The following is a 27,592-nucleotide window of genomic DNA, read 5'->3' as shown; positions in this document are numbered from 1 at the left end:
GTTGCCACCAAGGACGAGTAAAAGGCTGAGGTACTCAACGCCTTCTTTGCCTCAGTCTTTAGTAGTCAGAGCAGTTATCCTCAGGGTACTCAGCCCCCTGAGCTGGAAGACAAGGATGACGAGCAGGATAAACCCCCCATAATTCAAGAGGATGAAGTTAATGACCTGCTATGCCACCTGGACACTCACAAGTCTATGGGGCCGGATGGGATCCACCCGAGGGTACTGAGGGAGCTGGCGGAGGAGCTTGACGAGCCGCTCTCCATCATTTACCAGCAGTCCTGGTTAACTGGGGAGGTCCCGGATGACTGGAGGCTGCCAATGTGACGCCCATCTACAAGAAGGGCTGGAGGGAGGATCCGGGGAACTACAGACCGGTCAGCCTGACCTCGGTGCCGGGGAAGATCATGGAGCGGTTGGTTTTGAGGGTGCTCACGAGCCATGTCCGGGACAACCACGGGATCAGGCCCAGCCAACAAGGGTTCATGGAAGGCAGGTCCTGCTTGACCAACCTGATCTCCTTCTATGAGCAGGTGACCTGCCTAGTGGATGAGGGAAAGGCTGTGGATGTGGTCTACCTGGACTTCAGTAAAGCCTTTGACACTGTCTCCCACAGCATTCTCCTAGAGAAGCTGGCGGCTCACGGCCTAGACAGGTACACTCTTCGCTGGGTAAAAAACTGGCTGGACGGCCGGGCCCAGAGAGTTGTGGTCAACGGAGTTAAATCCAGTTGGCGGTCGGTCACGAGCGGTGTTCCCCAGGGCTCAGTACTGGGGCCGGTCTTGTTCAATATCTTTATCAATGATCTGGACGAGGGGATCGAGTGCTCCCTCAGTAAGTTTGCAGACGACACCAAGCTGGGCGGGAGTGTTGATGTGCTGGAGGGTAGGAAGGCTCTGCAGAGGGACCTGGACAGGCTGGATCGATGGGCCGAGGCCAATTGTATGAGGTTCAACAAGGCCAAGTGCCGGGTCCTGCACTTCGGCCACAACAACCCCAGGCAACGCTACAGCCTTGGGGAAGAGTGGCTGGAAAGCTGCCCAGAGGAAAAGGACCTGGTGGTGCTGATTGACAGCCGGCTGAACATGAGCCGGCAGCGTGCTCAGGTGGCCAAGAAGGCCAACGGCATCCTGGCCTGTATCAGAAATAGTGTGGCCAGCAGGAGCAGGGAGGTGATCGTGCCCCTGTACTCGGCACTGGTGAGGCCGCACCTCGAATCCTGTGTTCAGTTTTGGGCCCCTCACTCCAAGAAGGACATGGAGGTGCTGGAGCAGAGGAGGGCAACGAAGCTGGTGAAGGGCCTGGAGCACAAGCCTTATGAGGAGCGGCTGAGGGAACTGGGGTTGTTTACCCTGGAGAAGAGGAGGCTGAGGGGAGACCTCATCGCGCTCTACAACTACCTGAAAGGAGGTTGTAGCGAGGTGGGTGTTGGTCTCTTCTCCCAAGTAGAGGAGGCGATAGGACAAGAGGAAATGGCCTCAAGTTGTGGCAGGGGAGGTTTAGATTGGACATTAGGAGACATTTCGTTACTGAAAGAGTGGTCAGGCCTTGGAACAGGCTGCCCAGGGAAGTGGTGGAGTCACCATCCCTGGAAGTATTTAAAAGACGTGTAGATGAGGCCCTTAGGGACATGGTGTAGTGGGCATGGTGTGTTGGGTTGACGGTTGGACACGATGATCTTAGAGGTCTTTTCCAACCTGTATGATTCTATGATTCTATGATTCTAACCCATAAAAATAATCAGAGTGTTTAAACCTAGCAGAACTACAAGCAGTGTTTCAAAACCTGTCTGTGGCATACCTAATTTTCTTTCCATGGGATGGCTCCTGATCCACAGTAAAAATTTTTATATTAGTGCATCAGAAATGTAAAGCTACCTACCTGAGTGACACTCGTGACTTCATTACCATTCAGAGACAATTGAGAGATTCAGCATTTGCACTACCACCAGAATGCAGGTAATGCTTAACTTGCTGTATTCTGTTCCTCAAAAGTGATTCCATAGTTTTATTGCATTCTCAGTACTGAGCCAAAATTTAAATAGAGTTACATGGATGCGATTAGCTAAAGCTGGCCTAGAGAACAGAACAGAAATTTCTGCGTATCTATTCCAAGTACACTGCTAATAATTTTTCTATCAGTGCATTCAGGAAATGTCTGGCAACTAATACATAAAGCCTTTGTTCAAAGGATGCTCACTCAGAGCAGCTCAAGCAGCTTGTAAGGTAATGCTTTTTAGAGTGTGCTAATGCAACGAAGTCTGGGAAAAAGGAAGACTAGCAAAACTAATTACATAGGCGTGGTTGGGGGCATCCTGCCACACAGCAGAAAATATGCTAAACCATTTATAGGAAGCCACTAGTCTAGACCTTTGGCAGGAGGGAAACACAGCTAGCAGCTTTGATTACTAACCAAGTTTTAGTTCTGTTGTACAGAAATAAATGAGATAAATTATAGCAACAACATATTGCAAATATATTTATAAGTTTTGCTATGGATATGGCCTTTCTTTCTTTTCTAACTTTCTGAATATTGTAAATGATTAGTTTACAAGTCTCTTGCAAGATCACACATGTCTTTATACACAAAATGTCCACTTTATCTGCCCTTACATTGTATATGGGATAAAAGGCTTGGTACTTAAGATAGGTTGTAAAGAGTAGCAGTTCATTAGGATGATAGACCACATCTGGTACAAAAATAAGAACACAAGAATTGTAACATGGGCCAGATCAAAGATTTCACTATCCCAGTACCCTGCCTTCACAACGTTTAAAAGGATGCCCACACCAGTACAAGCATAAAATGGCAATTACCGCAATACACTCCCAACTTCAACTATTTTCCGCTCAGATTTTTTGAGACAGATGTGCTTCTGGGTATTTAGTAACTCTCAATGGATTTTTTTTCTGTGAACTTGCCTAGCCTATCTTTCAACCTATGCATATGTCCAGCTTCCATAAAGTGACTTGCCAAGGAGTTTCAACATCAGCTAACTCTTGCATAAAAGGCAGCCTCCCTTCTCCTTGTTTTGAGCCCTTCTTCTGCTGAGTTTACTGGGCAGCCTCTAGTTCTGGTACTGAAAGATGCAATGAATGATTGTTCCTTATTTATGCCCTCCATACAATCTGTAACTTTGTACATCACTGTAATATCTTCCCAAATTCAACCTTTCCAAAATTTGACTCCTCCTATTAAGAGAGTCCTCAACTTAGTTATTCCTTGTAAAGAAAAGATGATTTTTTTCATCATCGTTGCTCCTCTTTCCCATTCTCCTAAAACCTTATGAGGTAAGAAGGCCAGAATGACACAAGCTATTCAAGACGTAGGCATATCATGCCCAGTTTACTCAGTGGCACATAAGGTTCTTTATTCTTTTCGCAATAACTGTTAATACTTACTTTGCTGGATTAACAACATATATTTTACATGTAGCCCAAATCTTTTCAGTAAAACCGTAATATTATCAAATAATAGAATCAAAAGAGCAAAGAAGAGCCCTGATTCTTTTTCTGTTACTTCTGGTTGATATTTTTACAAAATTTCTGAGAAAAGGATTGAAACTCTTAAGCATGTACTGTTACAACTTACTTTTCCTGAACATGATGAGAACAATATGCCCTGTCCTTGGGCCCATTTAAACAAAGTATTTGGGTAATCACAGAGTTGTATTTACACAGAAAGCTAAATTTCAGTAGCTTAATGCGGTAATTAAAAGCTTCTTCTGTCAATGGAATAAAATCTATTTGCTGACTTCTTTTTAAGGTCAAAAAGAAAGACAACCACTCCATTCAAATGATTTTTAACCCTGATTAGTATCAAAAGGAATTTTTGTTTTAACAGCAAACTCAAAACAATCTATTTTACAAGTTTGTTTCTATAAGCACATTACAATAAATTAAAGGATTTCTCCTCTTCAAGAAATGACAGTGCTTAAAGAACAATACAAAGACAATCAAGTGCTGGACATCTGTGACAGTTCTCTAGATGACATGCATAAATTCCATCCAATAGGCTGCTGCTGTGTTCTATGTTCTACAGCTTACAAATCTTGAAGCTAACGAATTTCATAGACTGCCTGTGAACTGAGAAGAAGAAAAATGCACAGAGCGACAGAAAGAAAGGGCACTGAAGCAATGACTGTCTTAACACAGATAAGTTTAAAAGAAGCGAACAGAGAGAGTCTACAAGAAAAATAACATGACTAAGATCTTGTCCAAGTTTGTGAGCGCGCATCTACCCAAAGGTCCTGTCATGTAAACACCAAAAGGAACTTAATTTGGTTTTCCTTTTTTTTTACATGTGCTTGCAAATGGAATACCTGCACCTCAGACTGATCTGAAGTCTGTCTGTATCAAAAAGTGGAACCCATGCATCCAATCCAGAACCGCACATAAATCTTTGTTTCATCTTCTTCTCCATACAAGACACAGCAGGAAGAAATATTTGCTCTATTCAAGTCAAAAAAAAGTCTGTATGGCATACATTTTCATTTTCTGTCTAGCTTATTTTTTACAAATCATTTTAATGACAACAGCAACTAACGGTTGTGAATGAATGGCTGAATACCATGAGAACAGTAACTTACTTTACAACAGTGGCTCTTCACAAACCACATTATTCTTAACTGTATACAAGTTGGGATTAGTCAACAGTGTCTATCCAGACTATCTGCACACATACAAACTTAGTTCCCCATACCTTAAAGAATGTAAGAGTGGAGCAGGTGCAATTTATTTTAGTACCTCTGCCAATAAAGAATCACAGAAGACTCAGTACTAACTGGGAAAGAAAATGGGCTACAGCAACAGTGATCCATCTTGCAAAGGGAGGCACCTGTCAGATTCCTTTCCCTGTGTATGAACTAAGCTATTAATTCCATACTAAAACTACCTGATTGTCAAACGGAAGTCCTCACCGATTCCTTAGTTTTAACCTTCCATACATTATTCAAGTTTTAATTTTGTAAACTAGTCTTTCAAAGCTAACCTATCTTGAAGTGGGAAAAATTCCCCTTTAGTACTTTTGTTTAGCCCACTACACATTTACCCACTTTTTAAAAAAAAAGAACAAAACCAAACAAAACAAAAACCCCCACCTTGCAGTTGTATTTCCGAAACTAGTTCGGTTTCCTCTACAAATGTTATGAAAGAATAACTCCATTACTTTTTTAATTGACAGACTACTCCTTTGTATTAAAAGTGACCCGAACTTATGGTTTTTTACTTTTAACACATACTGAATATTAGCATGAGACTATTAAAATAATTATTCCCCCGTCTTACAAAATCTTAAGTGCTGAGCAGAAATTTCGACTGGCTATAAGGAGAACCTTTCTCCCCATAAGGGCAGTTGAGCACTAAAGTGAGTTGCCCAAACGGGTTTTGCAAGACTTGATTGGATAAAGCCTTGTGCAACCTGGTTTGATCTCATAGCTCACCCTCCTCAGAGGAGGACATTGGACTGAAGACCTCCAGAGGTCCCTTCCAACCTGAACCCCATAGATTCTAAATAGGTGTTATCTGAAAATCTTTAAAATGTTTATTTAATACTCGTGGAATAATAAAAATCACATTTTAATACAACTCTTCAGAATATTCATTGAAAAGGAAGGTAAATTACATACTCAAAATGGAAGCTTTATTACAGCCATAGTTACTGCAGTCTAAATATTTTATCAGTATAGAAAACAGGGGAAAAAAGTCTCCTTCCCCATCCCACTCTGAGTTGGAACGGTCCTACATCTTACTAACAACTACACATGAAACCTCCTGAACCACATTCCCCAATTAGTTGACTGGTAAGTTTTAAACGTCCTGACATTGTCCTGTAAAACACATTCTCTTCTGCAATGTCAACAGAACTGCCTAGAACACTTAACTGTAAGAAATCCAATCAGTTCAAGCTGAAAGAAAAATAAGCATGCCTTTTTTTTTTTCCAGCTCAGTAATTTTTGGCAATTAATGTAGTTAAACCATTATAAATAAATGCAAGTAACTACCATAAGATCTGCAAACAAGAACAGTTAACATGCAATAAAACATTTCTCTCTAATGGGGCTGAAAAATAGGGAGAATTTCATTGTTTTAAACTACAAAATTATCTTATTACTTTGATCTATGTAAAATTAGTGAATTGAAATACTTCCACCCGAATTACAGAGAAATAAGGATCAATATAGAAGTTTAACAAAGTAAGGATTCTTGGAAAGAGGTTGGATAACATGCAGAAAATACCAGTAATTGATTTTTTTCTAATGTATTAACTGTAATTTCTGTTGTGTAAAAGAGTCTGGTTCTTAATTTGTTACGTTTTAGTTACTTTAGTGTTTCTAGTAATGTTAAGCATGGCTTTATTCAACAAATACAAATGTAAATACTTCAATCAAATTCCCACTTTTGCTTGGAAGAACTTGTAAAATCCTAAAGCAAAAAATCTGAAGTAAAAAATTATTTTCATTAGTTAAAAATGTAAAAATATTAAGATGAATAAATATATTTAAGTTCCAGAGCTACTTAAAAGAATGTACAGAAGTAGAGTTTCCTTCCAGTAATGCAGGGAGAGAGAGCAAATTCAGCAGTGCAAAGACTACAAAGAAGAGCCAAGCATTTCAGTGAAGTTACTACTCCTAGCATACCACCATACTATTTAGAATCCCATTTTTTAAAAAGGGTCATGTACAGGAACAAAGCTTTTTGGATTGCCAAACAATCCATTTAATTGACTCAAGATATAACCAAAAATAGTATTGCAAAACATCACAATTCTGCTGACCAATTGCATCTCTTACTATTGCTATTGTTTGTTGCTAATTTTTTTTAACCACTGAATAATTAACAATCTTAGCCAAAATATGACTAAAATGGAACAGCTTCAAAACCAATCCTGGTCAAAGACCCACAAACACTTTCATGGCTTAACAGATTGCATTTCACACATCTCAAAAATTCCTTGATTTTGCTAGTGTTTGGAGTACAATTTCTTGTTCTTTAGTGTTTCCGAACACATTGTTCAGAATAGCATAATGTATTTCACTCCACTTTGGCAGGTGGTTGAAAGAGCTGATAGGGTAGACATTTCTTCTGAAAGAATCTGGACATGAATATTTGTCAGCATTACTTATGACCTTGCAATTTTTAAGCAGGACTAACTGTCCTAAAATTAAATATAAGTAAATACCTTTCATTACAGCTAAATTAATGTGCAAGCTAAGGAACTGCCTGTACTTCTTCCTCCCCATTTATCCAATCACTTAGCACTCCCTTCTTCAAGCTGCTGAGAGTAATAAATGAGAGATTTGCCATGGGTCTGGCTGAAGCAGCGTGAAGGCCATCCAAATGCATCCTCAGTGCTATCCAAAGAGCCATCTTAAAAGGTCTGGAAAAGAATCACGCTCATCTGGAAGCTGAATGTGATCAGCTCCGTAAAATCATAGAATCATAGAATCATACAGGTTGGAAAAGACCTCTAAGATCATCGTGTCCAACCGTCAACCCAACACCACCATGCCCACTACACCATGTCCCTAAGGGCCTCATCTACACGTCTTTTAAACACCTCCAGGGATGGTGACTCCACCACTTCCCTGGGCAGCCTGGTCCAAGGCCTGACCACTCTTTCAGTAAAGAAATTTCTCCTAATGTCCAATCTAAATCTCCCCTGCCACAACTTGAGGCCATTTCCTCTCGTCCTATCGCCAGTTACTTGGGAGAAGAGACCAACACCCACTTCACTACAACCTCCTTTCAGGTAGTTGTAGAGCGCCATGAGGTCTCTCTCAGCCTCCTCTTCTCCAGGGTAAACAACCCCAGTTCCCTCAGCCGCTCCTCATAAGGCTTGTGCTCCAGGCCCTTCACCAGCTTCGTTGCCCTCCTCTGGACATGCTCCAGCACCTCCATGTCCTTCTTGGAGTGAGGGGCCCAAAACTGAACACAGGATTCGAGGTGCGGCCTCACCAGTGCCGAGTACAGGGGCACGATCACCTCCCTACTCCTGCTGGCCACACTATTTCTGATACAGGCCAGGATGCCGTTGGCCTTCTTGGCCACCTGAGCACGCTGCCGGCTCATGTTCAGCCGGCTGTCAATCAGCACCACCAGGTCCTTTTCCTCTGGGCAGCTTTCCAGCCACTCTTCCCCAAGGCTGTAGCGTTGCCTGGGGTTGTTGTGGCCGAAGTGCAGGACCCGGCACTTGGCCTTGTTGAACCTCATACAATTGGCCTCGGCCCATTGATCCAGCCTGTCCAGGTCCCTCTGCAGAGCCTTCCTACCCTCGAGCAGATACCAAGTTCCACGGTTTTCAGAACACAACCTGAACAAAATGTTCAGAAATAACTAAAATAATGATAATACTATACTTAATAATGAACACCTGATGCCCTAACATAATATTACAAATACCTACAACAGAGATTTGACTCCAACAGCAGCATTGGATAGTCATGAAGTATCATCCCTTCAGCAACTCAGTAGTAAGCTAATTTTAAAACAAATATTTGTAAGTGGCCATATGGGAAAGAAATGATGAATTTTGGCAGTTTATGTCCTTCCGACATCTCTAGTTCCGACATTAAAGCATCTTTTCCTTCAAGCTCCTAACTGCGTAACTCTGAGCTTACTGACAATGCTGAGTCAGCTTAGTGTGTGACAAAACAGGACTAAGCTAACCTGTAATATCTTGTTCGTACTTTGTAGTAAGTTGCTCATATGCCTAAACTATTACACAGACTCTTACATTTCCCTGGCATCAGTGTTATTCTATGTAGGTCTAGGAGTCTTCTCACAAAAATCATATAGGTCAACATGCTCTTAAACACCAAAACGTATCAACTGTAAGTCATTTAAGAACTACATCTTAACTTTGGAAAATACTTTAGTTACATGATCTGAGTATTCTTCCGTCTCCACAGGCTAAGGCCATGATTTGACACTCCAGTTAGTTTTACATAGAATCTAAAGCCATTACTAAATGAGCTCTTAAGTTTCATCACTCTTGAGGGAGTATCTAGCAAGGTTACATGAAATCCAGACTACCAAAACTACATCTCACTGCAAAACAGAAAAATCTTACTGCCGATGTTTTGAAATTTTTTAAATGACAACAGATCAGAAGTTATCCCAATTTTTTGCAAATCACTTCTTGATCTTTTGATTTTTTTTGGCAGAATTAAAAACGGGGAAAAAAACCCAAAGAAGTATTTGATTTCAAGCAATGCAGTATTTCAGTTTTCTTTAGTTTCTACATTTTAAGTATACTTTATTGAATCTGTTATTCATAAGATTTGGTTTTACAGGGGAAAAAAAGTCTCCCCATTTATCCACAGACCAAGTTGTGGTAATGCAAGAGCAAGTGTTTTCATAACACTCCTCCAAAACTGAGACGAGACTCAGGTATCAAAGATCATTAATATGTTTGTGCACTCCGATCGCTCAAAACAATGCCAGTCACGCTAACAACTGTTGTAATATGGACATATTATCTTCTTCTACCTGGAGAAACACTAATGATGAAGTTCAAGTTACCCACAGAGAATTGTCCTGAATGGTAACTATGTTCTGAGAAATAATACAAGAGCTTTCAATTCCAAATTATGAAAAAAAGTCACAATGATTGCTCATTAACTGAAAAATATACTGGTAAGTGCACATATGTAGAAGCATCCTTTTTCTGCAGTATCTAGAACACAGTTTATCTCCCTAGCAAGCTGCATACCACATGGACAAAGACTCAGACTGCAGAGTAGCAGTAAACTGTCAAAACTCTTGAATACTCAAGTAGGTATCCATTCAAAATTATTAGGGGCTTAAGCTGTGGGGGCATTTTCAGGATAATCTGTTGCACCACTAAGGCTTGGGCAAAAGAGCAAGTAATTAACTATTATTTATTTCAAGTCACATGAAGAGTCCTAAAGTTGTTTAGGAGAGAGGAAGAAAACACACCATTTTCTTCTAGAGGAAAAAAAAATCTAGAAATACAAAAATCTAGAAATAGAATCTAAAAACCTAGAGAAAGTTAGGTCTTCTCCTATCCAATCTGGAGAACAACAGAAGTCGTGACTGGTAGTGCATTAAAAGAGCATTAAAAAAGCAAAGGACACAAAACAATGATTCTGCTTGCAAAGCCACCACAGAAGGAAATTTGATTCTAGGAGGATCTACTGCTCAGTGCTCATCACCATATCACAGATCACGGATCACCAACCTTGAGGGCACTGATAGCTGATGGCTTTTACTAAATCAGCTCTGGATTGCTGGTTGAGAATGTATCACAGGTATCAGGACCAAAGTGCCACAAAACATCAGAGGAACACATCTCAGTTGTAAATCGCATACTGTCTGGGAGGCTGAAGAGGATTTATCTTTTCATTGTACCAGATTCCAAGGAAAAGGAAAAAACTCTCTCTTAAAGAGTAAAACAAAATGCAGGAGGAACAGCAGAACATGCTGTTCAACAGTAGAACAAGCTAGCATTCTTTTCTGCTTTGAGTAAGCTCTCACTGAATATTATAAAAAGCTTAAGATGGACTTCCGTGGTTTTTTATCTTCTCGAAAAAAAGAAAATAATACTTAGGATGTGTCCAATAATGCCACTTCACATCTGTATCATAAAACAGAATGAGCTGCATTACAAGAAGGGCAGATTTCAAAACCTGGTTCTTATTTCTATCTGTAATCAGCTAAATTCTCTTTACTGTGGAAACTAGAGAAAAGGTATGAAGATGGTGTGGATATTGTTTTTCAATGACCAAGCTGCACAAAAGCAGAAAAAACAGTAATACCCTAATCTGCTATATAAAAGGCGAAAAGAAAAAGCACATGGTGTACAAATTCGTGGATCATATAAGAGTTCGGTGTCTCTGGCATAAGTAGTAAGAACAATGAAAGCGAGAGCGAAGCCCAATTTCCCTTGTTGCCATGGGTTCAGGGGACCCAGACATCCACAGCATAGCATGGACAAAGGTACTGACAGTCAAAATTACAAGATTGTAACTTTGAACCAAGCATATTGGTAGTAAAATTCAATTTTCAAATGAATTTCAATAACATACACATGAAGAGCATGTATTTAAAGACTGTGTTTTACAGTTAAAGTTGTTTACTGGTGATTTGCATTTATGTCTGTAGCAGCAGAATCAGGCCTTTAAGCAGGTAAGAAGCCATGGCAAAAGATCCTATTTTGATACTATGAGCACAGAGCACAACTGCATGCCTCAGTGTCTCACATAAAATTTACTGAAAGGTAACTGATTGATAAGTTTTATACATGGAATTTTCATCTTAGTATGAAAATAACTCTACTGAAGTCGTAAGACAGTTATGGGAATAAAGATTTGACAATCAGGCCCTGTTAGGTGCAAGTTGGGGAGTGGAGGGTGGAGGAATGTACGTAGGGGGGGGTGTTACAACTATTTCAACACTTACACACACAACAGAGAAAGAAAAAAGTTATCCAGCAGCAGTAATAACCAAGATTGAGACAAGCAAGAATGTAATAATTAAACAGAAATTTTGTCAGAATATGACAACTGATATTCTTGTTCTAATGACCAGAAGCAGTCAGGATCAATTCTATACTGTCACCTTAAATACAGATGACCTAGGCACCTTGGTGACTCAGAGGGAAGAGTGCCATCTACTGAGCCAATAACTTAATTATAATAAAACCAACAAATCATATGTTTGTCATGGAACAGAAAAGGAAGTTCTAAGTGATATTTAAGGAGTTTTCTACCTCCTATTGAAAATCTAAAGCTTTTTTATTTTGAAATGCTACTGAAATTTATATGATAGTGATTCTAGGTTTCTACACAAATGAGCTAGTGTTTTAGCCAAATTAATACTTACGCCTAAAGTATTTCTGAAAGGCTTCTGATGCCTCTATTTCTAAGTAATTTAAGAGCTTTAGTTTCCAAAGGGAAGATATCACTTTCTGAATATTCTGTCTCTTTAAAATCCCTCATAGTTGGACACAAAAACACAAAGATGCTCAAAATTACAGATCAGATTTTGGACATTAGGAAAAATTTCTTTACTGAAAGAGTGGTCAGGCCTTGGAACAGGCTGCCCAGGGAAGTGGTGGAGTCACCATCCCTGGAGGTATTTAAAAGACGTGTAGATGAGGCCCTTAGGGACATGGTTTAGTGGACATGGTGTGTTGGGTTGACAGTTGGACCTGATGATCTTAGAGGTCTTTTCCAACCTTAATGATTCTATGATTCTATGAAATTATGTCTGGAAAAGCAGGCCTTTATTCCTTCTTTTTTTCTTTTTAAAAGATTCTGGAGTATGGGTTTAACTATGTTGGAGGACAAAATATTGAAAAAGAAAAACATGAAGAACCAATTACGGAAGATATTCTCAATTTATTTGATCTTTGGGTTAACAAACTTGTTGATAATCAACCTGCAATGCATGAAAGCACATACCTTTGCAGAAAAATTAACTACTTCTAAAAATATGTACAGTGGTCAAAGTATGCAACCTTTAAGTGTGTTCTGTGTCTCACTCTTTGCCAAATACAGAAGAATGTTACTTATCTATAGATTCCAAATTCTTTAACTTAAACTGTAGAACACAAGTGATTAGTTCTGGTGTTTGTGAACCAATTCCTGCTGTGCCCTTTGTAAATTTGCACAGTGTACAATACACACCTAAAATCTAGTCAGTGAAAATTATTAGAAATGGAGCATAACCTGCATTGCCAATGTCTCTTTGAAAGGCATGAGTATATCTTAAATTTTGTTTTACATTTACTCTTAAATCTACTTACATTAAAGAGGAGAAATTACCTCCTCTTTAAAAAATACTTGTTAATAGAAAAAAGCTATTTCAGTAAAGAGATTAATCAAAACAGAAAATCATCCTACCATACAAGCTCTAAAAAAAGAGTATTTCTTCCTCTGAGATGCTTGTAAAGGCAATATTTACAAGGATTGAACTGAAACTATGACTCCTATTCTGAAACATTTAAGAGTATACACAGAAAATGTGATTTTGTCACCAAGTGCCCCAAGCTGCTATACCACACAAAAATCAAACCTTTATTTCCACACAATACTTAGCAATGAACAAGCAAAACAGGGGAAAAAAAATAGTCAATGGGGTAGAAACACAGTCATAATTTAGATTCTGCAAGCTTCTAGACATTAAAAAATAGCTCTTTCATATGGACAGTCCTTCCATGTAGACAGTTTGCCTTCCACAAAGAACTCACACTACAGTAATTGGAGGATGTGAGCAATCAGCTGGATATGGAGCTTAGATACTAGTACCTCTGACACGCCCTAATTGCTTACCAAAATATTCTGTCGGATTTGACAATTTTAACTACTGCACATTAGACAGAATCACAATCTTACTTTCTTATTTGCCAATAGTGTTTCTGAGAGTAAGGAACTCTTAAAATAAAAAAACCTTCCACACTTGCAGTTTAAAAAGCAGAAATATGCTTCGTAAGTGCTTAGCCCTAAGCTGCTTTCATCAAGTTCAAGGAGGTGGAAACGTTGAAAAATTTTACACAACAGCATGGTATAGAGATCCTTTATTTTTAAAAGCTTGGCTAGGAAATTTTCACATATTTACTACAAATATAGCATAGTAAAGCAATAGGAAACTGCCTTACTGGAACCCCCGCAGAACTTAAAAGCTGTGCGAAGACTATTACAGTACTTGCATAGCATTCCCTTTCCAATCCTTCAGCTCTCTCATTACATTTTTCAACCAAATAGCTCAGTGTCACTTGTGTTTTACTATCTTAGTGGGAAAACACATTCAAATACATACAGATGACAGTCTACTCAAGCATAATCAACAGCAGTTTTATGATGGCTATTTCAAAGAAAAAAAAAAGGGTTAAAAAAAAAAATCAACTTTGTTTCCAAAGATTTCATCTGTGGAAAGCAAAACTTCGGAAACATCTGACCTTGTTTCTAAAGTTTCCTCCAAAAAGCTGTATTTGAAAATATGAAGCAATCATGAGCTGGCAGTCTTGGATTTGACCTCACCACATGTAACAGGAAATTACTTGGTAACTATTTGGGAAAAATAGATGCGTGGAGTAGAAGACCATCAAGATTTTGTTTTGAGAGCAACTATAAAATTATGTCTCATCTAATGTTCAGGGAGTCTATAGTAAGGAAAAACAAGAGTTTCTCAAGCTTGGTTTCAGCATATAAAACTGACATAATTCCTAAGAACAATACATGCTGTGACAACATTACGGGCAAAATGACAGCCAAAAAAAAAGTAAAGAGATTTTCGTGGCATAAACCGCATAAATGAAGTTACTTACCAACAGATTAAGTTCTTCAAGATATGCAAATGCACATTTTCATAAAAATCATACAACCAATATGATTATGGACTTCTTTTTTGCCATAGTATTAACAGACAACCATTCTCTCTCTTCCTGCCCTGCGCTGACATGGTATGATTTCTCCCTCCACCCTCCCCACACACACTCACCCACACCATTTTCTCTCATCTTTGAAACCCAGGTTGTGTAGAGACTGAGGAAGCAGAAGGGAGGATGGGAAAGCATGGTGTATCAAGATAAGTTCCGATGCACAGTAGATACCAGTAGTAGTTTTGCTTGTTTCTTGTAGTGCTGTCAATACACGTCATCTTTGTAATAGAGGACTTCAGTGTAGCATTAAGTTGCTGAAGACTGTTCCTGGGATCCAGGGCAAGAGCAACTGCCTATCTCTACCCAGGGCTGCATCCATCCGGATCAATCCCAAGCAATCATCCAGTGCTCTCACTGAATGCTGATGCCTGCCTCAAAGATGTCAAGCATGGAAACATTTTTCAACAAAGCTACCACAGCAAGCGTGGTAGAATGGGCTCTGAAGATCAAGGCAAGGCCTTCCTTAGCAGGCCACTATCCATTTGGTAATTTTTACTAAACCGCGACTACTTCAGATCTTTCAGCTATAAAGGCAAGTAGCAGTGAAGAAGTTAGCTTGTTTGTTTTTCATAAAAAGTTTTCTCATACGCAAGTGAAACTCTTTACACCGATTAAGTGAAAGAGGTTATAACAAAGTATCTAGCAGGCTAGCAGAAGGGAGGTTTGGCCTACTGCAAGAAGAAAATGGTCTAGCTCAACCTAGGGCAATTGAGGAAAAAGGAGACAGCCTGGTGTTTATGAATGGGGAGGTCTTAGACATACAATACAGATACACGGAAGGCAAAATTCTAGAACTGGAGTACTTAAGGTACCTACGTGTTACGTAAACATGCACAGGCAAGAATAATTAGCAAGGCCTGTCACTTTCAAATTATATTACTCTAAGTGAGCTGGTCACAGCAGATCAAGCACTCCTATTTGATAATAATTAAATTAGAAAAAGGCAGATTACGTTTGAAAGGTTCACGGAAGCATTGCAATCTTTTTACACTACATACAGTTCCTTAAGCTGCTTAAAAATATATGAGGCAACTCCAAACAATCCAGCTTTCTGGGTAGAAAAATGTAAGCTAAAAAAAAAAATTAATTCTCCATCTTCTAATCTAAAATACTTTTCCTCAGGATTGAAAAAAGACTTCCATCAATATGACTTGGAGCTTTCTATGCTCATGACATAAAAATCAGTATAAAACTAGAACAGCTCTGGCCCAAAGAAAAAGAACTGCAAGAAAATTAAATATTTTAAAATACTGTATTAGTATAATATTCAACAGAAAAGCAGAAGTGAACGTATCCCAGATGAGTGATTTAGGAAAAGGCATTCTATTCTCCACAGAATTCAAGCTTACATGCTTAACAGCCGAGAAACACCTCCAGATACAGCATCTGATCCTGTAAACCATAATTTATGTAAGCATTTCTACTAAAGTCAGAGTTTCAATGCCATTTTCCTCCTGATTTTGCAGAGTTGTACCAGCCTTCAATGTATGAGGTAGTCACAGCCTTTGCTCTGTTACGTCTTTATAATCCCCTTCCCACCAAATACTACACCATACTGCCACATATGCAAGTATCTTTGATATTGTGATATCAGACACAAAATAATGTTTTTTCATTATAGTCTTTTCCTTAATTTGTACCCAATTTTTAACCTAGCATCTTACAAAGTACTTTAGCTACAAAAATCACAGTATGTGACACAATGGAAACACAAATTCCAGAAATTAAGTATTTTGTTGTGAACTAGTGTACACGCTGACTCAGTAACGCTAAAAGACAATTTGGGGAAATAGGTCATCTCAAACCTATTATCGAAGTGTCTTGTCTCTGAAAACACACACTGATAAATTCCATCATATGCTTGCCACTTACAAGCTTCAAATAAATTTACAACTGTGTACAAAATACAAAATTTATGTACTTATATGAAGAAGGTTCACACAATGAGGATTGTACATTGTCTTACTAAGTATGAAAATGTTTTCCCTCTGAGCCTCTGAATAGACTATGCAGACTGCATACTTTCTAACTATGTCCAATCAAGGGACACCAGTGCTTCCAAAGGTGAAGATAATGGTCTAGCAACAGAAAGGTTGAAATTCCTTAGTGAAATACCCTATGAGGATGGAAATGAGAAATTTTGAATGAGAAAAATCCTTAACAGCGGAGTGTGAGTCCCTGTTGCCAAATCTTCCACAAGACTACAGAGTAGCACAGGAACTAAACACTCAGCCAAAGGGCCTTGATGAACCCTTCAGCTTTGCTAGCTTGATATATATGTGAAGTGAGAGATATCTTTGGAATTAATTCAAGTACTACTTATTATATATCTACTGTCTTAGAATTTAAAAAATAAAAACATATATTTCACACTTCTCTGGGTCTGTGATTCCAAATAACTGTTTAACAATAGAGCATTCTATTTCTACAGATGAGGTGATTTTAGAAATAGGACACTAAAACACATCTGTATCACCAGTCCCACAAAACATTGCTCCAGACCACCTCACAGAAAATACTTCCATACAGCTGCACCAGACACTTGGGGAACAAGTGATTCAAGATCTGTGAGGAAGAAGAATCTCTTTAACATGCAGCAGGGGAGCAGAGGATGCACCTGAACCTCTAGGATACGGGAAAGCATATGGTACACGTCATTTGCAGCATGTAAGTAGATCAGTAACAGTGACCTTTACCAGAAGGCATAGGTTGAAGTTAGATCACTGAAGTAGTAAAAATAATTTTGCAGGCTTAAAAAAAATACTGTTAACATTCTTATTTTCTTTCCTAGTTCTACAAAAGTCATATTACTTGAACTAAAGTCACATCATCAGCACGGCAGGGAAAAAAAGCAAGCAAAGTCGGAAGAAATGCCTTTTAAAAATAACACTATGACATTGTAAAAGAAGTCCTAAATACTACAGTTTTAAAGAGTGACACTCAGGTGTTTCAGGCTGAGGAATCAGCAGGGTTTTGTTTGTTTGTTTGTTTGCTTTGAAGCGTAGAAAGAAAAAGATGTGTTGGGTGTTGTTCCCCATGCACACACGCACAGACACACAATGTTCTCATGTTCCTTTCCTTCCCTCCCATACCCTAAGTCTAGTTGTTATCACCCATAAGAAAGAATAAGAAAGTACTCTGCCCTCTATATGGCCTAAATCCTTCAATATGATATACTCATGCAGGGTTGGGTTTTTTTATATATATAATTGTGCAGAGCCAAGTTAATATTTAAGGCATTTGGCATAAGCATGAGAGTTTGACTTATAGATCAAACTGCAGGACTGCAGCCATAGTAAATACTCTTCCTGATAACTCACTAAACAGAACCACTTAAAGAGAAGTTAAATGTATAGTCGTCATAGGCAAAAGAAGATAAAACTGGCAGAAAGGTCTTCTGGATGAGGCTGAGGAAGATCAAAATCTTTTACAGTCAAAGAAGCCCCACTGTATAATGTGTCTGATATCTAACAGCTAAATGTTTTTAAATTATGTTTTGGATTTTTCTAGTGGTCAGAACAATTGTAATTTCTCCATTACACATAAAGAAACACATCTAATTTATTGAAATAAAATGGCTACATGTAACAAATAGTGACTTTTGCTGCAATTAGAATGCAGTATATTTCACTGCATTGTGCTACCAGCAAAAAAAAAAAAAAAAAATTCATACTGGGGTATAAAAAGTATGAAAGGAAATCTTAATCTTCGGGCAGGCAAATACATACTGAAAAGAAATAGCTCCCCACACTCTGAAAGAATGCAAGTTCACCACTTTCACCTTAAAACACTTGGTATATTCAGTGCTTGCCTGAAAAATTGTTTCAGCTGAAAGCTTCTATAAACCATTAAGAATAGAATAGAGTATTTCAGTTGGAAGGGCCCTACAACTATCATCTAGTCCATAAGAGAGAAGAAATAGAGAAGAATAGAGAAGAAATAGAGAAGGTACGGAAGGACTTCTGGTCCAAATTAAAGAATGCTTTCACCACGCACGATGAAAAGTGGATGAGAAGAGACAGATGCAAAGGTAACAAAAGAGAGTTCTGTGGGTTTTAGCGGCTTAAAACTCTCTTTGCAGGAGATTACTTGCTTTGTACACAAAAGTAAGTACAGCATACTTGAGGAATTATTCTGAAGGTACAAATCAAGTACTTAAAACCCCATCCAAAATAATTTTTAATCACGGTTTTCAGCTTGCTTCCACTAATCAGAGAAAAATAGAAACAAATCTGACATAAAATGATATCAAGAAAATTCACTATTATAATCTGTGCTCAAAACTTAGTGACTGCTGGTACCATTTTGCAAGTCAAACTATCAGCAACAACATACATGGCAGTCTTAGTTGACATCACCCAAGAGCTCCCCTCACTGGGTCTACTATTTTCTGTTGTTAATTACCACATTGCTGGAATTTACCATCCTAACTATATATGATAATATGCGTTAAAATAAAGGATGCACATCCCGACTCATTTTACAGTGTTGCACTTACATAAAACTTCATGTTTTTACATAATATGTAAAACCTAAATATAAAAAAACTTCTTCAACATAAAAGTATTTTTTATATAAAAGAGTATTTTCCTATTTGTGATAAACAGTTGAAATTGTTCAAGTCTAGTGCAACAGCACTTACAATTGAAAGCCGCTTCTCTCTTGCTATATAGCGGTTACAAAATGCAAGAGACAAAAAGCATATGAAATATTCAGTACAAAGGATCTACACAGAATACTGTGCAAAACCATCAAATATTAGAATACCTATCACTATAGACAAACTAACATTTTTACTTATTAAACCATACAAAATTGCTTGAATAAGAGTATTGCCTGTTAAAGAAGTGATTGGTCATTACTCAAGCTAAGACAACTGCACATAATTTGAAAAAAAAAAATTAAATTGACTAAATTTATTAGCTTGAGGTACCATTACCACATGTATCTACGCTAGGTAAGCCCTGCCATGCACACGCAACAGCTTTTGGATATTTCCATAGTGTTCATCGACTACTTCGATACAGTTTTGAAATATTATAGTGGTATGTATATTAAGAGTTTAAACTAGGAGTCTCTAGAATTTTGCGTAAGTTCATGTGTGGATGATTATTGACCGGTGATCTAAGAAAGACTTTTGATTATGAAGCATTAAAAGATATTTTTTTATTCACACTTGATAACATTGTAATTGCTGGCCTGTATTAGCTTAGCCAGTAGAAACACAGCTAGTAAAGGCCAAATCATTAGAAGTACAAAGAGGTTCAAGTCTAGAAATAAGTAAAAGAAAAGCATAAAAAAATCACAAATTGTTAACATTTGCGGAGTATATTCCCATTTGGAGTATTCCCATGTGCTACAGTTTCACCTGCTGATAATAGGTCAATGTGGCAGCAACAGAAAGGAGCGGAAAACAAACAATGGTAGGAAGAACTGGAATTGCATGAAAGAACAAACCTACGCAAGACTTGCTAGTAATTAAACATGTTTACAATTTCGTATTTAATTCTTTACAGTTGGCAGACCATCGTTCCTGTTGCAAAATAAATGGTTTGACCAGAATTTCAGTTAGTTCTCAGTGTTATCTCAGCATTTGTATTTCAGCAACCATATTTTCCAGTGTTTACTTCATATAATAAGGACTGTGAAACATGTATCTTTAGAAAAGTAAAAGTGTCAGTTAAGAAAATAATTGAGAATGCAATGTAGATGGTAATTTAATTCTGAATATACCACATGTAAACAAATGTGATTTCATTTTCTTCAACAAATTTCTTATTAATTAAAATGTTTTGATTTGAGTTGAAAACAAGAGAGTTTGATTTCATTTAAGTTTAAAGCAAAATTTTGTATGTTGTTTAGCAGATCTGATTTCAGAATCAACTTTAGTACCAATTAACGGAGCACATGTGACCAGGCCAGCATGGCAATTACAAAATATGGAATTTTAACTTTGGATTTTTACTTTACCTCCATCATCCAGTTCTGTCAGAATGTTAACAACCTTTTAAGCTACATTTCATCATACATTATGAAAGTGAAACTGAACAGCTACAACCACAGACATTAATATTTCTTCACTTGGGACAATTCTGTAATATCCTCTGCTCCTGCCTATTCACACCTGCTCTTTGACTGCAAAATTTCCAGACGTTTCCTTTCAAGTGACACTTCTTTGCTGTAAATTCACTAATAAAGCAAGCAAGCAAAAAAAAATTAACCTGTAAGTAGTGCTAATCACTTTGGAAAGTACTTTTAACACACTGAATATACTTAAAAATTAGTTAGGAACTGATCTATCTCTATGCATACCTGGTGTTTATAAAAGCAGTGAATTTAATACACAAATAGGTACAACTTCAGAGAAAATACCATCCCTAATTTAAAAAAGGTTAAGACACTCCTATACTTAAATTTCATTAATCCACATTTTAAAGCTGCAAAATATTTCAGGAAGTTATAAAGTAACATGGGACAAACAGTGCTCAGTTTAGGTTTTACACGACTATTTGCATAATTAAAATGAACAAGCTATGAACTCAAATTGAAATCTTATCCAGATCCTTCTGAAATAATGGGCATGCTGCCATTGATCTCAAAGCATAGATAATCATGCCCTTTGTTAGGACAAATTGGTGTAAACTAGCAGAAACTGAAGAATATTGAATACTAAAATTAAATGGATATGATGTTGCCACTAAAAGAATTAATTACAACCTGTGTCCTAATTAAAATCACATGTTTTTAATGTATTCTTATACATAACCAATTTAATGAAATGTATCTATAAAGTTGAGCTGAATACTCCAGACTGGTGTTTAAAATGTGAAGAAGACATGAAAATGTAGTATATATTCATGTGTGGTGAGAGACGGAATCTATGCAACGGATCGCACACAAAATCCAAAATTGGTGAAAATCCAGGATAGAAATTGGCCTAATATGTTTTTCTGGATTGTTAAGAATGAGGGGCTCAGCTACTCACTTGCATATATATTATTCTGCCAGTCATTGTAAGTTGTGAAAATAAGAACAGCCCTGATATTGTACTTAAGCAAGAGAGGGGGAAAAAAGAAAAAAGAGAAGAATGCTCGGATTCTACTCAGACTACTAAGAAAAATTAAAAATGAGGTATTTTTAACAAACCTATGTTCTTTATAAAAAAGAAGTCAAAATATGACATTTCAAACTGTTAGAAAGCCCTTCCTCAGATATCTGGCCAAGCAGTAACTGAGTGTTCTAACAGATATCCCAAACTATTACCACCAAACATTTCCTGGAAAAACTATCATTTGAATAGTTTTATGACCCTTTGTGCAACTCTGAAGGTAAATGCCTGGAGAAAAAAAGAGGGAAAAAATAGAGCACACAAAAGTATTTTTCACTGATTTTTTTTCTTCTGTAGTAAGCCTAGTGTGTAAAAGGAAAGGTTTTATTTGTAAACTACAGCAGGCATTAATATACCATTAATATCAACAGCAAATGTAGTTTGATATTTTATGGATTTATCCCAATACCTTTTTAATTACTGAAGGTTTCATTGTCTCATTTAGAGAAAGACTTTAACTGGGGGCAGTAAGGAGTTATACTGCCCACATTGTGTCCTGGTAGATACTCTCAAGTTTTCCAGTTCAGGTGTGTAACCAGTTCCACTCAGTGAGCACATCTTAAGAGATGTTTGTGCGATTACACTGAAAAATTTCTGTCTTCAGTTGGGATAGGAGAATGTTATTTGTCTTTTTACTCAGTATCAAGTATTTCCACCAATCTACCAAAAAAAATTAAAAAAAGAAGACAGCTTTTAGACTTGAAGTCTCCAGTCAGAGCATAAAAGTCTGATATCGGTCCATGATATCGGTCACTCTTCTGCATTTGGTATTAAATAAAACACATTCTGAACACATTTTGTCCATCTGGAATGTATTACGCAAACTCTGGGTATACCTTACACCTTTTCCACCCTTCCACCCTCACAGACTCAGATTTTATAAACTAAATCAGAATACACATCTTCTAACTAACCAATTGTAAGTTAAGAGTCAACTAATGATGTCAGAACTTAAAAGTAACAGCCTTTTTATTGATTAGAAAACATTCCACTCACACAGTCTGCTTGTTAATTAGCTGCAAATCACCTGCTGGTTGACATTTGCCATGCAATAAGCAGTTTTTCAGATTCACATTCTAGCTACTTTGTTGTTCCATGTGAGTTCCCTCAAATCCAAGAGTTTAGTTGATTCCTTTCAGCTACAAAACCTAGGAATAAATTTTAAAGATACAGTTTGAGTAACCTCCTCCCCCCAAAACTCAAAAAAATTCACAGCCAGGAGTGGAAACCTGAACAATATTTCAGGCCTTATTCTGTTAATGCGGGGTGGGGGAACAAAAAAACCACCCAACAAGTAAGTGTATAACTGTCACATAAAGCTGAATTACATAATACGCAAACTGATTTTATTAATTCCCAACTCTTTCATATTTTTCTCTATTGCCTGTGTTATCTAATTTGATTTTCTACTACCATTTCACAGCCTACAGCCTCTCAGCTCATAAAAAGACATACAGAAAGTCGCTGAGGGAGAATTCTCCACTGAAATCTTTGTATATGTTTTTCCCCATATGGAACATGCAGGGCTTGCAATCTTGGAACATGGCTCTAGACCCATATGTATCTAAAGCAAATCATCTACACACAGAGACCTTGTCTTGCTGTAATGGCTCACAGTTGTTATGCTGCACCTCTCAGCGACAACTTCTCTTTTGTCAATCTTACGGTAGTCATTCCAAAGAACAGGCCTTAGGATAGTGAAGACCCACTAAATGTTTCTGACACAAGAGTAAGAATATAAGAACAGTGGTACTGGCGCCATAACGAGCAACATACTGATTCTGTCAGTGGTCAGTAGCAGGTCTCTAAAAAGGCGCGCAAGGGAACATGTCACGTATAGAAATACTGGTACAAATATTCCTATTATGCAAAGCACCATGCAAACAACATCGAATACCTTACCTTCCTCAATCTGCTGTAGCAGAGTCCTAGTGCATTTCAAGTTTGTTTGGGGTTTTTTCCCAAATACATCATTTTGAATATGCCAATAGATTTTTCACTTACACCTCTTTAATTCCCTCAAAACAGAGAGGCATGGGAAATGTAATGTTATTACTTGGAAAGTGGGCTCCTCACATTTGAAATATCTGCAGATGCAGACATTAAGGGCAACATACACATCTCAGCTTTTCAACCCTCCGTCTCAGAGGAGTAATCTTACACACGTGGTCCCAGGACGCTAAGTCTATTGACAATGTTGCGATTTTTGCACAAAAATCAACTAAAGAAAAACAGCCTCTTGTCAGGGGCTTACATTCACTGCAAGGAACTCCAGTGGAACAAGTTGAAAGGCTGCATGAAGAACAAGGGTGAAAACCACTTAATGGACTAAGAATCAAGGAACTAAGAAGCAAAGAGATACAACCAACATCAGAATTACTTCTTGAAATTGGAGCCCTTGTCATTAACAGAGGAAGAAACTGCAGGATGAGGACCGGAGACAGAGCTTCATGGGAACAGAAATGCTTTGGATGTCCAGATTTATTGGACAAGGCTAGGAAATTGTTCTGACAGAGCAACGTGAGAGTGCCGTGTATAGAAAAGAAATCTTTGCAACAAGTTAAGAAGCCCAGAAAAAAGTGGAAAAGTGCCTCAGAAAAGCAGCATAACAATCTTGGACCTGCAGGAGGAAAGGAATGTGCAGAGTCCTGGCTGGCCCTACCTCACTACCAAATGCCTTAACTAGTACAGAACCTGACAGGGAAATGTTAGTTGTTATTACAGAATAAAAGTATATTACTAACCTATAAGCAACTGATATGCAAAAGGGCAACCGTGTCCATAAAATACATTTCCTTTTAGGACTACTACCAGGACGATGAAGCTACCAAATCATCCCCGGCTGCCTAAACCCCTTAATGTTATAAAAAAAATGAAAGGCATGACTGTGGTCAGCTCTACACAGGTATGCGAAATGAAACAAGAAACTTTTTGCCCCCCTCGAGTATCTACAGCAATGCTAGAAACACTGCAGTTCTATAGATTATGAACCTCAAGATTTACAGGAGTTTAGTATTGCTGCCATACACATGTACCTTCTGCCCCCTTTGAAAAACTGGCAGCACTGACCTGCACAGGGGATGCATATCTCACAGACAAATGAAAGAGAGTATAACTTACCCATGAGGGCAGATGAATGAGAGAACAACTTACTGAAGAATTGTAAAGTTAATCTTGTACGTATCAAATAAACATATTATATGAGTTCTGTAAAATTTCTCTCCTTGAAAGATTTGAAAAATCTACCAATTGTGTAATAACGCTAATGCCTCCCATATGGGCTTCAGCAGTGTTGCTAGAGACATGTTGCATACTAATACCGGGTTAATGCTAACAGCAGCCATACCAAACTGCTTAGCAATACACTTACTGAATTACAAGTACAGTGGTACCTGGCAGAAATACAAGAGTCTGTATTAAGAGAGAGCTCATTCACTGTCTCACAAAAATTAACATCTACAAGCCCATTTAAAACCCAAGGAAATAGAAAAATTAACCATCTGTGGTACTGAACATTTTTACTGACACCAGTCTAACCTACAAATCAAGGTGTATTTAGCTTAATCAATAAAAACATCTTATGGTCCTGATTCTTTACTCAAGCAAATAAAGATTCCTCCAACAGAGTACATCAGTTCAGTGGCGCTGCAGAATAAATTGTTGTTAAAGGAGTAAACCACTCTTAAAACTAACTCAAGTGAAGTCCAAGCCAAATAAAAGGTTTTTGTACTTCAAGATATTGTAAGTCATTAATTTCAGAAGCTGTATCTACATAAGCGCATCTCTAACAGTGTACCGGGGGGGGAGGGGGGAGAGGGGGCGAAGGATGCAGCTTTACAGTCTCAACACTAAAACTTTATGAAGTTTTTTGCATGGAATCACTTATGTTCCTATACAAGCGCTGTAGCTGCATCAAAGAGATCTTAATGCTTTTGTCAACATATACACACACGGGCATCTCAACTTCCCCTTGAAACTTTCCTCTCTATGGGGTGTTTAGTACGCCTTTTACTTGATCTACTGACACACCAGGAGGCAAATTAATAGCTCTGGATCTTCCCTCCCAGCAGGAAAAGACTCCGTTGCTGCAAAGTTTAGAGAGTTAGTCACACATATCATTTGGAAAAATAACTATTTAGTACCTGGACAAATCAAACTAACCATCTTGAGCTATATAGAAATGTCGTACTAGAGAACTCCTAGGGTGTAAAAAAAAAAAAAATTAACGACATTTTAAAAATTTTGTCACCTTCTCCTCCACCCCTGCTCCAAAGTGTAACCTAGAATGCAGTCCTCTAGCCCTTACCATTCTGTGCAGGTGCACGGGACAAGGAATAGTTTTGTTCATAATATATATGCTTGCAAGTTAACCAAGGAATTGCTGAGGAATTCCATAATTCCTACTTTATGATCTGTAAGATCAAGAGAAGGAAGGAATTGATTAAAATGGAAGGGATGCTGAGTTAAGAGGTCTTCAAAAATAAGTAACAATATCATAGTGTATGTGGTGACCTCTGAAGTTTTGCGTTTTTAAGATAAACTATGGAGTCCCTATTTCTTTGGGAGTTTCTGAAGAAACAAAAAGAGGAAGAAGGCTACCAATGAAGGTTAAAAAAAAATCAGCAAATAAAAAAAAACTAAATTCAAAAAAGGCAAATAAACACTTCTACACTGGGGGTGGGATGCACAAGGGAGAATATACAGAGACTCTCAAAACTTACACTGAGTCTTAAAATGGCAAATCTGAGAACCCGACATTGTGCTAAAAAGTGAGATTATCACATCCGTGATGCAGGAATACAGGAACCAAATGCAAAGACTACCTTTTGTCTACCACAAGCCTTGACATAGGAGAATCACACAAGTTTTTCTCCTACTTCTATTAATTTGTAATATGAAAGAATTTTAAGGATTCACTAGGTTTATCTAAAGTCAAAGTCACTTCATGGAAAAAAGACAACACTTAACAGCATTACACTATTAATCAAATTCATATTACAACCTGTCTGTTAGTAACTGGACAATTACAGGATAAAATATTAAAGTCTGAGACTTAAATATAGTCTCCAATAGAAAAAAATCTAGGTGAAATTTCGAAGAGCAAGCACTATACAAAAAAACCCAGATCTATTGGTTTAGAACAGTAATTCAGTCACAATCTTATCTTAAAATAATATTAAGCTTAACTTAAGGCTCAGAAAATACAAACAAAAGTTCTGTAAATGAATAAAAAGGCAAAAGCACAGTAACACACACAAAAGTATTATCAGTGTTCTGGGTAATTGCTATTCTTGTTATATAAAGCCACACAATATCCCAAGACTCTGTAATAAGCCCTCTGTGTAATGCCTATTATCTACCCTTGGGTTCCCATTATAAGAAGGTATCTAACCCTTACCAATTTCAGGGATGCTCAGAAGCTCCCCAGTGAAACTGAACGAAGATGCTTCTGCTGACAATAGTATCAGGAAATGTTCCTGCTAATTACCATTTTCATGCCTACAGCATAAAGTCTGGCACCACTAAAGAAGCCAAACCAGTCCCAGTACTCACCATAGTGAGCTGAGAATGCACATTATTTTTGTTACCATACTGGTGCAAGTGATAACCATATTTCCATCACCATGATTTTGCCTTCATGATTGGGAATCAGGCTCTTACTTGGACAGACTTACGTGCCTTATTTTTTATTATCAGCGAAAAAGTTTTCTGCGATCCCCTAACCACTTGGTAAAATAAGCACTCTGCAGACTGCAGGGTGCCTGCAGGACCACGACAGAGAAGCCTGTACACCAGGCACACTGAACACAGGTAAGCTCTTGTTCAAAGACCAGTGGCTTAGCAGGCATGGTAACGTCTCCACAGGACTTACTAGATTAGCTTGTCATACCTCCATGCCAGTGAGACGACCTGGTTTTAGCATGCAGCTAGTTTAGGGTACAAAAGTCTGTCTGCGTTGGCCAAGCAGACACCCCTAGGGAATCAGCACCCTTAATACTGTATATTTTTCCAAGATCAGAGCATGCCATCTTTGAAAGTACCATGGAGGAAAGTCACCTGTTGCTAAGAAAAGCTGAGGTG

The 27,592-nt window shown here is 38.0% G+C and overlaps 1 protein-coding gene across 3 annotated transcripts in view; it reads right to left on the bottom strand.

Annotated features, from left to right (window-relative positions):
• ADAMTS6 (ADAM metallopeptidase with thrombospondin type 1 motif 6) overlaps positions 1-27,592 on the bottom strand; it is a 150,265-nt gene that overhangs the window by 103,352 nt on the left and 19,321 nt on the right. The gene's annotated exons all lie outside the window — the stretch shown is intronic.

The sequence above is a fragment of the Calonectris borealis genome, chromosome Z, assembly GCF_964195595.1.
Source record: "Calonectris borealis chromosome Z, bCalBor7.hap1.2, whole genome shotgun sequence".
Classification (NCBI taxonomy): Eukaryota; Metazoa; Chordata; class Aves; order Procellariiformes; family Procellariidae; genus Calonectris; species Calonectris borealis.
The sequence above is the reverse complement of the archived record's forward strand: the minus strand, read 5'-3'. Positions and strand labels throughout refer to the sequence as shown.